Source organism: Pseudopodoces humilis, chromosome 1 (genome assembly GCF_049639895.1).
Source record: "Pseudopodoces humilis isolate 2021_Gansu_Grassland_sample_001 chromosome 1, ASM4963989v1, whole genome shotgun sequence".
Classification (NCBI taxonomy): Eukaryota; Metazoa; Chordata; class Aves; order Passeriformes; family Paridae; genus Pseudopodoces; species Pseudopodoces humilis.
This window is the reverse complement of record NC_142200.1, coordinates 139,539,739-139,555,913: the sequence shown is the minus strand read 5'-3', so window position 1 is coordinate 139,555,913 and position 16,175 is coordinate 139,539,739.

Here is a 16,175-nt window from a genome sequence, read left to right as displayed (position 1 = left end):
AAACCAAAGAATGGAAGAGACCCAAGGGGACAAGGACTTGTTCAGGGGGTTTGATTTGGGGTTCTTTTTGTTTTCATAGGTGATAACAGCTTCAATAGAACAGGTTATGTGCCTGCTTGTGCGAGCCTTTGAAAAATATTTTTCAGGTTTTTTATATAGAAAGTTGTCAGTGGAGATGACTGGAAAATTTGTCTTTTGTTCTTAAACAAAAAAAAAACAAACAAAAACCAACCAACCAAACAAACAAAAAAAGGGGGAGAAATTCAGATTCAGATTTACTAAAATAGTTTGATATTCCACCTGGAAAGCTAAAATAATTACTTAAGAACAGGTTAATTCTCATTCCTAGAGAGTTGATGTGAAAAGAAAATCTGAAATCCTAGGAAATATCAAACTTCCATTGCAGTGAAGATGCCAGGCAAAATTTCAGGGAAGGCTTAGAGCAAGAAATATATTTGATTATTTCATTGCTACTACACAGTTCCTTGGAAAACTTTTCTTTTTCTTCTCATGTGTATTTACCCTAATGCCATGTATAGATGATTCCCAGTTGCTCATGATATAAGAATGTAGAAAAATATGACTTCTTCTCCTTTATCATATATTTTAGTATAGAATTCTCTTTCAATTTTGATAAAACAGGATTCATCTTTTATGGGAAGTATAATTCAGGAAATGCAGACATATATTTGTTTAGATGATCTATTTAATTGCTCTGGTTCTTTTTCCATATTTACCAGAGGCTTTCTAATGCAATCAACTTTCTGCCCTAAGAGCAGAGATGTGAGGGGCTGCTCACTGAAGATGTTCACATCTATATATCAGTGAATAACATCTAAAGAAACTTGTGTTCCCTCAGAATACAGAAAAGCAAAATAACCATTGAAAACAATGTGGCAGAGCACACTTCATTAGTTCTGTCTTGCAGCTTGCATCACATTTTCCCCATCGTTTTTTTGGAGCTGTTATCCAGTAAGAAACAAAGTTGTTGCCTCATAGCTGGGTTATCTACAGCCTAAAAATATTTTGATAGAGGCAAAAACAGATGTAATATTTTTCATTCCAAGACTGAAATTGCAATTTTTTGAGAGGAATCCTTATCCCATTTTCAAAACACTTCCTTTTAAGCCATTGCTTTTAATTTTTGATATGCAATTGTCTGAACTATAAATATACCTAAAATTAGAAATTCCTCATTAGCACCTTAAACGGCTGTGGGAACTCAATCACTGACATTGTTATAAACTGGTTTACCAAACATCTCTCAGGAACAGTTGAGGTGCAGTCAGCTTTTTCTTCAGGAAGTAGGGTGGCCTGACTGACCACCTTCCAGAAAATAAACCTTCCAGCTTTATTTTCTATGACTATATTCCTAAGACAAGATGAAAATATTTTTTAAGTCAATTTAGTTTAAAAGCTTGAAGAAGTTATTTACAATGGCAAACAGCATCATATAATTTCACAGCTTAAAGGAGAGCAGCCTTTATGTCTGCAACAAAGCTGAAATACCTCAATCATATGAACACTCCGTGGTTCCTCAAAAATTAATTTTAAAAATCTCTTTAGCATGTGTCAAGCCACCATTAGAACAAAGTATTTCAAACCTCAAAATGTTTTGGATGGAGTTCATTCACCAGCACTGTCCCTGTTTCCTGGGGAGAGCAATCACAGCCAAATACAAAACAGAAGAATCATAGAATGCTTTGGGTCAGAAAGACCTCAAAGATCAGCTAGTTCCACCTGGCCATGGGCAGAGCTTTGGGCAGAGCTTTGGGCAGAGAGGGAAGTTAGCTCAGTAGCCACCTGCCACGTGCAAGGAAACAGCACTGGTTGCAGCAGTGAAGGGGCAGTGCCTGCTCACCCTTTCAGGAGAGGCTGCTGAACAGGGAAGCAGTGTAAGCCCTACCACAAACATCCTCAGAGCACAACAGATGAAGATGTCCTTAACTGTTACTGGGCTGGAATTACTGACAGTCGTGTGTAGAATATAAAGTGAGTTTAAGAATAAGATTAAATAAGAAGTCAAACATATTTGAATTAGTAACATTCTTTCAATCATCTCTTCTTCTGTAAACACTACATACACATACATTTCCAGATGTTTGAAATTCAGTGTCTGAAATTCCAAGTAATAGTAATTTTTTTAAGAAATTTACACAGTGCCATCTGGAATTAGTATGACATCAACTATAGGTCACATACATATATACACTACAGTGCATGGTTGTGAATAAAATGATTCATGTCAATAATTGAAAGGATATGTCCTTCCAATGCTGCTGTGAAATAATATTCAACTCTTTCCGTATTCAGAAAAGGAATGCAAGTCCCCTTAAGAGAGCCTGAGGTTAGCTCCAAAAACTGTAGCTGTGCAGTTACAGTGCTCATCACAGGTAAAGGAGGGACTCTACCTCTCCATCTGAATTTGTGTTGATATGTGGAAAGGAATTCAGGACTGAAAGAGAATTTGATTACGCAGCCTTATGATTAGAGGACCCCCATAGGACAAGTAATCCTGGATTTCATTCTCAGGACTCCTACTGGTTAAATTTAGTTCACAAATGATCGTAGGCAAGGACAATTTATAATAAATGCAAAAATAATCATAGGCAAGGAATCAAAAATTCTTTCCTCCAAGCAGGATAATAGCTGTTCTGTCTTGTTCTCTCTCTTGGTCATTAGTTTCCTATGATTTTTTTCTTCCTTCTTTTGCTACATTTGCTGCATGGCACTCTTAAATAAAGAGCCGAGTCTTGATAGATTACTCCAATAGTTCTTTATTTTCCTAGTGAGAAAAAATCCTATCTCCTGTAATCAGATGTAGAAAGCTTTTAAACTCTCTCAGCTTCTACTTGTGGTTCAACTGCAGACAATAATCTGCTTTTCTCACACTCTTATTAAATCTATGGAAAAAATAAGCTCTTCAATAGGGCAGCAAAATGGGCTCCTGATATTAGAATAGGTCTCTGGGCATGCTTGTTATGCAAACACTGAGTGTTCCCTTTCAACCCAGGCTGGACTGAGCAAACACTGCACAGCTCCAGCCATTTGAGATGCCATCACCAGTCACCAGCATCATGCTGATTACAAGCAGAATCTCAACTGGTACAAACCCGTGTAACTCCTATCAGACATCACACTCAACAGTTCTTGCCTTCTCTATGAAAATGTGCCTTCTGACTGCCATTAGCTTTAGTCAGTAGCATGTTTGCTTAATGTGTCTGAGGTCTGTAATGGTACATTGAGCAATATGATAGGCATCTCATAAGACTGTCTGATCTCTTAAGGTCTGGGCTGAACTGTACTATTCCCTGAAGCAATCAAGCTCTTTTAATTAATGAGTCATTTCTGTCATACCTACCTACTGAAAGACATATATGCCTTTCTCAAGCTCCTTCCTGTCTTAGCTTATCTGTTTTTATAATAAAGACTGATCCTAGTTATAGGAGACACAGACTTCTCATTAAGAAACTTGTAAGAACAGTTCCAGTTCATGTTCACTGAAAACATACACCCAAAAACTCTTTGTATAGTATCTCTAAAACTCCATGTTGTTCCTCTTGTTGCACTAAATAGTTCTGCAGTGGAAGACCATACTTTAATGTATATGCACCTCTAGTTACTTACATTTATCAGTCTTGTTTTATACATGTATAAAGCCCATTGACTTCATTGGAAAATTTGTCTGTGCAAGTGTGGACACTCAAACTGGGATATGAATAGGATAAATTTGGGTGGGATAGAGTAAATTTTATTCACAGCAGTTAGTATGGGTCTGTGTGCTGAAAACACTGTTGACAGCCCAGGGGTGTTTTGGTTACTGCTGAGCTACACAATGAGCATGAGCCACACTTCTACTGAGTAACACAAAGTCAGGACCTCTTGTCTCTCACCACACCCCACCAGCAAGGAGGCTGGGGGTACACAAGCAGCTGGGACAGCTGACCCCAACTGACCAAAGGGGTATCCACACCATATGGCATCCTGCTCAGCAGTAGCATCTGGAGGAAGAAGAAGGAAGAGCATGGTTTGGAGTGTTTGTCTTTCTAAGTCACCATTGCATATGATGCATATGATGCATATCCCCACCTTCCAGGGGATAGCTAAACACCTGCCTGCCGATGGGAAGAAGGGAATGTGTTCCTTGTTTCGGTTGCATTCACAGCTTTTCCTTTACCAATTAAACTGGCTGTGTCAACCCACAAATTTTCTCACTTTTATTGTTCTGATTAACTCCCCCATCCACTGGGGAAAATGAGTGAGCAGCTGTGTGGTGCTTAGTTGTCAGCTGATGTTAAATCTCAGCAGTCCTCTGGCACCCAGTGTGTGGCTAGAAACATTCAAGTTAACGAGAGATTTGACTGGAATATGCTAAGTTGAATTTAGAGCCATTTTTTCTGTTTAGCCATGAATTGGGAAGCTTCTGTGCTTGCCATAGGGCTTGATTGCCCCATTGTATAGTAGAACCTAACACATTTTAGTGGCTGCTTTCTGTAGTGTTTGTTGTGCTGCTTATCATCTTACTCTACTGTGCCTGGGAACATTTTGCTAGCAGCAATGGCAATGTGCCTGGGCTGGCACATGGCCACAGCATTGCTGCTCCTTCTGTCCTCCTGCACTGGACAGACTGGAACTGCAGTGTGAATGAGTCAAAGGGACTGCAGCCTGTGGTTGAGTCCATGTGGAAGCAGGACACCCCAAAGCATTGGTGGCCATGGATAAGTCCTCATTAGAGTAGGTATATCTCGAAATGTCTGTGAGGGTGGCTATGTCTCTGCCATGTCTGAAGGGAAGGGTTCATTCCAGTGTTAAACCCTGTGGTCATCTCCAAATGAACGAAGGGTAGAGATTATAATAGAAGTATCTTTAAATGGCTGTGACCTGAGATTTGAGTTGCATGTTTAGGAATCACTGGCAGGAATTTCCTGAACAAATGGAGGAGAAGCCTTACAAGAAGCAGTGCAAATACAGTAGTGACTCAACTCAAATTTACTTTGGTGCCCAGTGACTCTACACAACACACAACCTCCCCTCTCCTGGGTGATCACCATTAGAAATGGAGCCCAAAGTCATAGACTAAATGAACTCAGTGGACATTTTGCAGACATTTCACAGAAGAGATCCATTAACTTAGGGAATTATATCTCTGTTCTACACCAGAAGATGGAAAGGAAGATGGTGGCTAATGTTGATGTATTGGATTGTGTGAGACCTGAGCATGATGTAAATAGTGTGGAGTAAGTGGTACAGAATGTGCTGGGTTTGACTGGAATTGAGTTTGTATTCTTCACCATAGCTGGTACTGGTCTATGTTCTGGATTTTTGAATGAAATCACGTTGATAACAAGGGATGGTTTAGTTCCTGCTGAAGAAGTTCTTACACAGCATCAAGACCTTCTCCACTTCTCACCCCACCCCACCAGCATGAGGGCAGCTGGGAGGGAACACAGCTGGGACAGCTGTCTTGTCTTCCCAAGTCACTGCCTCACATGACTGAGCCTGATTTCCTGGAGATGGCTGAACACCTGCCCATGGGGAGCCAGTGAATGAATTTCTTGTTTTACTTTTCTTGTGTGTGCAGCATTTGCTTTACCTGTTAAACTGTCTCTATCTCAACCCACAAGTTTTCTCACTTTTCCAATTCTCCCCTGTCCCGAAGGCGTGGGCAGTGAGCGAGCAGCTGTGTGGGACTTGGTTGCCGAATGGGGTTAAGCCATGACAGGAAGAAATGCCATTTGGAGCTCATTAGGCAGACAGAGCTTTTACTGCTTCTAAAGCATGTTTGCTCTTGCGTTCATACACAGTGCAGGGGTAGTATACGCACGTTGTATTAACAGTTCTGCTCTTACTTCGTTTTAGACAATGACTGGGCAACTCTCCAAATTGTTCCTTATGAAAATTTATTAAATGTAATGGTTTTAAAAGAAAGGTATTGCATGGGGTCAGATAAATGTAAAACAGTTCCACCGGGTACCAGAGAAGTAGGAATAAAAAGTGTGTGAATTTATTTTTCCTTGGCAGTTAACTTTATTCAGTTCAAAATTTGTCCAGGGTTTGTTGCAGAGCTTAAATATTTGAGATTCAGATGAAATATATGTTTGTTTTTTCTAAAGCTGTCAGGGGCATGCGTCAGTTTTCATTAAGAATAATTTCCCTCAGGATCTTTGGCTTAAGTTAACCTTCAGACCTCCACCGACCCCTTCCAAGCCATCAGAGTTTATTTTTGTGTATTGTTCCATAGATAAATGTACCTGCCAAAACCTAAGAGCTTCAGAGGATGACGTTGACTGAATGTCTGAGCAGTTCTCAAGCCTAAGAAATGTGCCCTGCAAACTACAGCAAGAAATTCCCTTCTTTCCTTTCCTCTGAAATGATCTATTTTCCCAGTACTAATAAAACAAACACTTAGGTAAGTGCATATTGCAGGGACATTTAAAAATTACTGACTTTTAGCTTCTCTCTGTAAGGATCACATTGTGTTGTATATGCTTAAGACCAATTTCCACCCCTCACATTTATACTTTCAAATAAATCACAAAGCACAGTTCTGGCATTGCTTGAAATATATGAAAAGGAATCCATTAACTTGACTTTATAACAGTAATATGTGGCTAAGGTGGCTTCTCTGGACAAAATGCTGCTTTTTCACTGGCCAGGGAGACTTCCCAAGACTGCTAGCACTGGTTGGGACATATGTTTGAACCCCGTTTCACTCTTTGCTGATGGTACAGGCCACCAATTTTCTTAAGAGTTAATTTTATTCCCTGTTCAAATGCAGCAAATAATTTTAGAGTTAGGTCATTGCTGGCAAATAGAAAAGGACTGCTGAAAATAAGGAACTTTCCAGGCAAAAGCAGAGACTGAAATATTATTCAAGGATACTTCTGCCTAAAAATCATGAGGTTATTGTAACATAGCGTTCTGGTTCACACGATCCACTGATGCTAGTCAGTAAGGAATGCCGAAATGTTTTGATTTGAAGGCTGTGTTGGAAATGAATAATTCACTTCATTTTTGCACCCATGAGTTGAGAAATGAATGAGCAATACACACTTCTCTTATAGAATGCTTTAATGAAAGACTTATTTTCTTTCTGTTAGATGAAATCCCACAATTAGGTTATTTTTGTAAAGAGCTATCAAAAAGGTTTTTTGCTGAAGGACAAAGGCAAGGGATCAGCTCACTCATTTGCAATAACCCACACCAGTAACTGATACTTTAATATTTATTGTTTAGCAATATGAAGCCTTAACATACATTGACTTTTGTAAACATATCACTCACAGTGAAGTTTAGATAAAGTTATAAGGTAATAAAACATATTTCTGTTATGAATTTATTAGTTGCGGAATTCCCTGAAAGTTAAGTACTTGAGCTATACACATTGATCTACATGTTGGGTTATGGAAAAATAACTTCAGAGGAGGTATGTATTCAGTACTAGATGATGTCCCTCTCTCAGCTCACTCCATTTGCCTTGTGGATGGCCTGGATAAGAGTACAACCCAGAGATGGGTCAAATCTGACCCTCACTATTCATAGTTTTCACAACAGAGATAAGCTAAAGCTATTCTTAGGAAGATATTTTTTCTCCTGAGCAGGATTTCTTGTATGCTCATCATATTGGTGATATTGTAGTTTCAGACTTTACCCACGTTTCAAAGCTTCTCTGTATTCCATGTGTGATAGTGCAATAGCCAAACTAGAGTTAAACTCCCTCAGGAGCATGAACAGGTCTGGTCATGACAGCAAAGTACACCATGGTTATTAAGTGTATTACTGAGTTTAAAGGAAGATATCTTCTTAGAAACATTTAAAATAAAAAAATATGTTCGTGAAAGTGCTATTCAAAAATTTCTAAACTAACTCCCCACACATCCATGGTCTGCTGGTTACCCAATTTAAATATCAGTGACCCCATCTGGAAAAATTCCTAAGGGAGAGAGGAGAATATAGAGCATGCCTATGTGGTCAGAAGATGGATGTCATTCCCTTGCTCTGTCCATGGCTTAGGGCCATTGAGATGTTATTCCGGATACTGTTCCACCAGGCTCAGGGCCAGATCTTCTCAGCATACCTAGTCCAAAAGAGATTTAGGACACATCTCAGAACTGTAAAATTCACCCTGATTCCCTGATTTCTTTGTCTGTCTTATGGACCCCATTAGAAATTAAGGAAGATCAGTCACTTCCCATAAACCCTTATATAGGTATTGAAAAATAACGGACCTCACTGAAGTATTCTGGATTCCAGTTCCCACTCACCAATTTTCTGTGAAGTATTGTCTATTAAATAGCCAGGCAGTTTCCTCTGAAACAATACTTTGAGAGTCATTGCAAAATGAGTTGGAACTCTCTGACTGAAATTTGGCTCTGAACTAAGAGTTAACCTCAAAAATAATCTTTCATATTTAGAAGAATTCAAAATTATACCAATGAACCAGCACTGTTCAGTGTTAGTTTGTGCCTCCAACTGTTACTAATTATTGCATAGCATCTATTTTTAACCTTAAAACCCCTATCTCCAGCTCTCTTCACACCTTTGTTGGTCATTATTTTTCATATAAAAGGTTTCCCTCATTTAGCCTAATGTAAAATGTGTCATCTGGTATAGGTTGTCTGCCAAGGCTCCCTACAGAGGCAATGAAAAAAGCCAGGTGCAACTAAATTAACAATTTCTGTTATTCTGCTGTATTATATCATTGTCTCATGGACAAGATTGTGTATCTCCATCATCTACAAGGGAAATACGGACTATCAGCTACACACCTGACTTCCAGGTGGCTAAAATCCATTTAGACAAATACCATTCTTTGTCTAGATAGGTTATTGTAAGTAATGATCATAACCTAAAATTTTGCAGATAAAATCTCATAGAACCAGTCTATGAAAGTAAACCAAAATTCACTCTAATCTAGTTTGTTACGATATTTAGCAGTTTATATCTGCTATATCAGTATATATATATTTATCATTTCTTAAAACTGTCCAGTGCTGCAAATGTTACTCTGTTCTATTTCTGAATATTATTAATTCTAATTAATTAGGGTAATATTAGGTAATTATTATTAGTTTATTTAATTATTATAATTAGTTTAATTAATTATTATAATTAATCTAATTATTAGGTAATATTAGGGGGAACTGTGAGTGTTCATCATCAAACTTTATTTTGTCTTGCATTTAATATGCACAAATAAATACCAGGATATTTTTGTATTATTCACTGGACCAGTCATACCCTATTAAAGGTAACCAAAGTCATGGCAGAAAAAGCACCACACCTCTCCTAAATTCTGGGAGTTTGGCTCAGAAGGGCTGGACTGTGATACCTGAAAGGATCTCAGATTGGGGTGTATGGTAAATAGATGTACAACCAATCCCTAAACAGAAAGTTCATTTTGACTCAGTTCTTTTGCAGTTAAGATTTGCAGTCTTCTGCCCTTAGCTTAATCTGCAGTGGGAAGGGCCAGATCCCACCACCATGGGCCCCACCAGAGCTGTGCTAAACTGAATGACACGAAGTGCATGATGTGAATGGAATGTGTGCACTTCACTGGTTCTTCAGTCACCTGGCTCTTCAGTTGGCACTCCCACCACTCTTCCAAAGAACAGGGGCATTTTCCTTGGCCATGATAAAGAATCTCTTTTGAAGACTTACAGAGAGATGTCACTGCTTTTGGACCCTAATTCAATGAGATTTGAGTTGCCAGCTCCTTGGAGAGGATTGATAAAGCACACTGGAAATGCCCTATTTTAAACTGGGATTGTTTGGTAGATTTACAAATAAATTGTTCTCAGAACCTTTTGGTGTATGAACAAATGAAAGCTGCCAAAAATATGTCCTCATATGAAAATCTGGCATGTTGGAAATGGCTTAGCTGATTTTTACCCTTAACACTTGACAACTGAGTAGAATTATACCAAACCAGTTCCTTATGGATCAGGTTCTAATTGAAGCACCTCAGTCACCTATTGCTGTCCAGTGAGGTGCAGAAAGAGAAATACAGAATTTAAGATCCAGTCTTATTTCACACTATTCTGTTATAATGGGGAGCTGCAGATTGGAGGGAGAGCCATGGGATTATATTTGCAAGTGTGTTTACAGATACAGAATTGATTTCCTTGCTCACTAAGAGCATTTCTGTACTGCCACTGCCTGCAATAAACAATCCTGCAAGAGCCTACATGGTTGTGAAGCCATGATGCATTATTTAACAGGACCTAATCAATATAAAACAAGTATTCCCTTTGTTACAGGAGTGCTATTGACAGAATACTTCTCCCTTTTAATTTTTTATTATTTTGCATCGATTGCTGAAGCCCTGCATAGTCTTCAACAACCTATACTGAGCTAGACCTGACCACAAATCTCACTTTATATGAAAAAACAGATTGCCCCATTTTAGCACAGAATTAATTTGGAAGAATATCCAGTACTCTAAGAAATCAATTCGAGCATAGCCATTAACTTCAATAGAAGAAAAAACAGGTCTTTGATCAGATATAAAAATCAGTCCATTTAAGCATGTCTGAAATAAAAGATCAATACCAAAAAAACCCCAACCCTTCCTACTCCCAAATAAGTCCTTGACTTAAGAGTTCACCTGGCAAGAATGTATGGAATTTTGATTACTCGGCTAAGAGTAGAAGAACAAGAATTTTGCCACTGGTAATTTCAAAAATAAAATTCTCTACCCTGTGTCTCATATTTGCCTGGAGTTCTACTAATGCCACATCTGTAACATCATTCAGATGACAGTAAACAAATGCAAGACAGGGTTTATAAAGCTGGACAGTCTTGCACATATCTCATTTATACTCTCTTTAAAATCTTCACCCAGTTCAGTAAGAGCAGGGATGGAGTAGACAGAGAAGAACCTACTTAAAAATTCCATACCCACTTCTCAGATCTTCCTTTGTAAGAACATGCTTAATTAGTGAAGTTTTAGGATCTTCATAATAAAACTCATGGACATAATTGTCAACCATCCTATTTCAGGCTCATGGTCTCAACTGGCATCCATTAACTGCTAATATAACATTTAGGGAGTCAGACAATTTGGCATACAGAGATGGTAAAAACCCACTAAATTAATTTTTTTGTTTGAGAACATTTCTGTACAATTTCATAAAAGGAAAAATACAGCTTTTTTTTTTCTTCCAGTCAAAAATTAAAGCTTTACACTAAAAACTGAACTCTAAAACTAATATAACCTGATTGTTTTGACCCCTCCTATGCTTACTGCAGTGAAGGTTTTAGATATTGCTTCAAGTTGAATGACAACTAGTTTATCATTCAAAATTGAAAACCTTTGTGAAGAAAAGGGTGAGGAATGCTGCGTCTGATCTTTTGGAAAGTGATGAAAATGGCAAGTAAAATAAATATAAAGCATATAAAGGCAAGTCCCAAATATAAGGCAGGCAGCTTTTTATGTCTGGTTCAGAGAAGATACCTCACTATTCTCTGAAATCTGTTTTGAAGAAAAAACTGGGAGAAGATATGTTTTGCTAGCTAGGAGGTGAGATGGAGAAGATAGGAGCAGAGTATTTCATATTGTTGTTTAACTATTAAATATCCACTAGTCATTCATTCCCGAGTGTAAAACATTTGATGGATTTAGGATGTCCCTTTCAAATCACTGTTAGAGAAATCATTGCATATTGCAAACATCATAGGTATCTAAAATAGTTTACAAATATTTTGTAATTGTTTAGAAGTATACTCTGCTACACCATGCTATTTGTAGACAAAGAAAAAAAAAAAGAGATGAGAAGATATTTTGCAGAACCTCTAAGCTTATACCTCATAGCATCAATCACAGTGAAAAGCACAGCTTGCCAGAGGCATTTCCTTTGTAATCCAGAAGACCATCTGTACAGTGTTACAGAATACACCAAGCAGAAGCTTTCATACTCCTGCCTGTGCCTATGTGCGTGTACACACCTACTGCAAAAGCCAAGGGGACAAGGGCCAAAGGCATCACAGGCGCTCACTTTATAAAGGATACACTCGATATTAGCCATACAAAGTTTAAAATTTGTCCCAATCACCACCCTTGAATACTCAGAAGTCTTCCTGTGTGGATGTGAAGGCTCAGCATACTCAACTCTCTGAATTCAGGAGAGTGGGACAATTGTTCTTTGACAAACTGACAGCTTGTGTGAGGAGAGACCAAGTGGGGTCTCGTGAAGTGACAGGGAGCACTGAACTAGGAGTATGCTCCCTGTTTGTTAGGCCATATAGAGGCATTCCAATTTTAGCCAAATTATTAGGATTGCAAGTTCTTTTCTTAATGAGGGAGAGACCCTCTGGGGTCTGCAAAGAGATCCAAACAGCAGACAAGCCAGAATGGCCAAGTGGATTTAGCTGGTTTGTATTTTGCAGTGGGAAATTCAGTTTCACCTTGGTTAGATAGACATAAGGCTATGAAGATCTTCAGAGGTTCAAAACCACCTCTCTCAACAAGGAGAAAGAAATGACCTGAAGCAGGAAGGTAAACCCATGAAGTAGGCTGAGTGCTCCTGCCAGAGACAGGCACCGAAGGATAGAAGATAGGTGGCAAAACAAGCCTCAGGGCTGCCAAAGCACTGAAATTCTGAAAAAGCAGCACCACACAAACTTAAAGGTATGCTGATGGCTTTAGAAACAGGGCCAACCTGCCTGAATAGGTTAACCTCAGCTAAAGATTTCATTCCAAGCTTGTACAATTTTGCAGTTTCAAGATTCTTTCTCATGTCATGACCTAGAACAAATTGTCTTTATTGACTTTTTTATACTACTTTCTAATTCTAAGAAAATTCATATTATTCTGTTAGGATTCTATTGACTTTTTCCCTTCTCTCTCCTTACTGTAGGAGCCATCCAGTAGGAAGCACTGTCGATACTACTATATATCTGAAAAGATAAACACTTGGCAACTTGGCAAGACTTAAGCATTCTTCATCCTTATTCTTTTATGCATCATAAGGATCTGCTCAGAACACCCACATACATGCACAAACATTGTGTCACTCACACATAATACACTCCTTTTTCCAACCACAATTTTTCCTTTCCCAACAGTTCCAACTATAATTCACTGGCAGAGCAAAATGTTGGAATAAGCATCCCATTTATCACTAGACAAAGACAGGCCTTTACTTCTTCTCAGCCCTAAAGGCCAAAGTGGAACTGTTTGCATCTCATTTGTCATAAACTTTCAGTAGATGAGTTAGTTTATATCTGGGTGGACTGAGACAGGCTGGAGCTTACTGCAGTGAGGTTTTTTGTTATTTTAGTCAGGACTGGGGCAGAACTCACAGTTCTAAAGCTTTACTTTCACTGCTGAGCAAGTCTGACTTTATCCTGCCTGCAAGAACAGAAGAGCTGTGGTTCAGAAGGGCTCCCTAGGGTGTTCTGGATAAGTAATTAAAGTAACTTGCATAATACCTCTCATCAAGAAACTGCATTTTTGCAGCAAGGCAAGGAGTCTTGTTCCATTCATAGCAGAGACTGAAAAAAAAATTAAAAAGTCAGTCTCTGGTACTAAACTGCCTGTAATCTATTTTACCTTACCAGCACAAGCAAGGACAGAAAAAACAGAGGGAAAAAAAAAAAAAAAAAGGTGAAAAGTGCAATGTGCAGCTTACTGGGGGACTAGAAAAGACACTATTCTTTTTAGTCTCAGTTTTGTAGAAGAGAGTCCTCAGGAAGAGTTGCATAAGGATTGGTTAGTGACCCCTGATCAGCAGAGCTCTCTTAGGAGCTATCTCACAGTCCTTCACTGCCAAATTCACAGGCTAGCACCCAGTCAGGGATTGTGCCTGGAGCTTGCTCTTCTGTTCCTGGTACATGCAGGTGCCTGCATATGTCTGAAAATTGAATCTGTGCAGGCTGCTCCCTTCCCTCATGCCCGTGTCAGTCCGGCTGCCTCAGACAGGGAGCATCACTTCCATGATGTCCATGAAGTCCAACAAGGACCTTTGGTGGAGTCCAGGGAACTGAGGCTCACAGGATTCCAGGAGAGAGTCAAAAAAAAGGAAACAATGACTTAAGCTATTATAAATAAAAGTTGGGAGAATCCTTAGTGAAGCAATAGTTGTATCATGTGCAAATAGGGACTAGAGTAATAATGACTTAAAAAAACATAAACCAAACTCATGTCTCAACAGCATATTTCTTGGAAGACAGAGACAGGGGTTCTCCACTGGCAGGAGAGCTTTCTTCCCCCACCCTTTATACAAGCTCCCCAGCCAATTGCTAGCTGAAAAATTGACTGCATCACCTGCTGGCTTTATTAATGGTATACAAATCCAGCATGTTATTTCTCTGGCTTTTATTTTAATGAAAATACGTTGGTATGTAAAATCGAAATGCTTTGTTTTAGAGAAAAAAAAAATAAATCCCATTCGGTACCCCAAAAACCCACTTCAAACCAATTTCATTTATTTTTCACATAGCAAAAGCAAGGACATGTTTCTTTAGACTTTGCTCAAGCCAATGTAGTTTCCATTTTTTAAAGATTGTTGGCATTTAAAAGGGTAAAATACACTGTTTTGTAAATTAATCCCTATTCCATTACCTGCCCTCTAAACAACAAGACTTAATAAATTAAAAATTTTAAACTGCAACAACTTTTACTGAGATTGTGAAATGTCCATAAAATTTATATGAACTGTGATGAGAAAGCTTAGTCTTTTATATTTGTTCTCTAACCATAAGACACAATGTATTTTTATATTTCCAGTTTTTAAAGGTTCCACTTTCTTGCACAGAAACTAATTGGGTCTGTTCCACACCCATTTTATCCTTTTTTCCTGAAGCTCAAGGATGCCAAGGTTCTGCTTGGTACATAAAGCATCTGATATTTTGAAAGAATAAAAAAATTCCTTTTCTTTTCTTGGTGAAGTGTATATTTAAGGATGAATAGACCATTTTAAAATTTCAACAACAGCACTTAGCCAAGAATGCAGAGATTGATAGTTTCTCAAAAAATTAAGATTATTTTAGGACATATTTGGTTAACAAAATATCTCAGGTTTCCCACCCAGCCTCAACAGTTGGCTTTTGCTGTACTAACCACTGCTGTTAAATTATATAGTGCACACTACACTTATGATGGACATGGTTATAATGGACAATTGGTTATAGCGGACAAAAACAGATCTCCCAAACCAAACATATTAAGTTCAAGACATTCCTCTATGGTTATAACAGACAAACATTGGCCACAATGACATTTTCTGGGCTTTTTTCTCAACCCTGTAAGTGTACTGAATAGAAATGAGAGCTAGGGAGGAAAGTTACAGGAATACTGTGTTTTTAAAATAGATTTCGCCTTAAGCCAAAGACTGAGCAAGATGGTGAAAGAGGCTATGCCAGACTAGCACTTTCTGCCAGCTTGATTGACCACTGCACACTAGATAAACCCAGAATTTTCTATAATCTGATCTCTCCTGCTCTTAGAGCCAGCCTCAGTGAATGCAGTACCATGGAGCTGCAGAAGGACTCCAAGTCACCACTCCTTTGTAGGGCTCTTCCTCAGATGTCACAGCCTGTCCTGGCCATGCAAAAGGCCACACACTAAAGGGTGCTCCAACTGACAGAATCATTTTCAAGGGAACCTTTTGAATCCTGTTCATATCCATATTTTCTAAGAGTGCAAGGTGGCTCAGTGGGTGAGTTAAAATGTACCCATTTCAAACAGAAAGGAGAGTTTTGTGAACTGCCAAGAAATGTGAAATATTTATGATCTAGAGCTCATGAAAGAATTGCATGTTAGGCTCAGTCAAAATCTCATGAGATTTTCATGACACTCACCCAGCCCCAACAGCTATTGCAGATAACAAACATTTAAATGTTCATTCAGGTCCACTTCTTACATAGCACATTTCCTGGCTAAATTTCAAAAACTAAACAATCAATGGTGGGTGTAGAAGTGAAAGTTATTTTTCAGGTCTGCTTCTGAAACAAATTAACCAAGTCACTTTATTTTTCCCTTCTATTAGAAGTAAACTGTTTGAATTTAAACATTTTGATCTGAAGAATAGGTCCATAGTGAGGCACACTTGTCCAAAATGTTGGCACAGCCTTACTCACCTGAGTTCCTCATTGGGTGTCTTGGCAATAAAATACATTACCCTTTTTGAAAGGCTTTAGCCCACATTTTTCCTCAGTAGCCACATACTCATTTT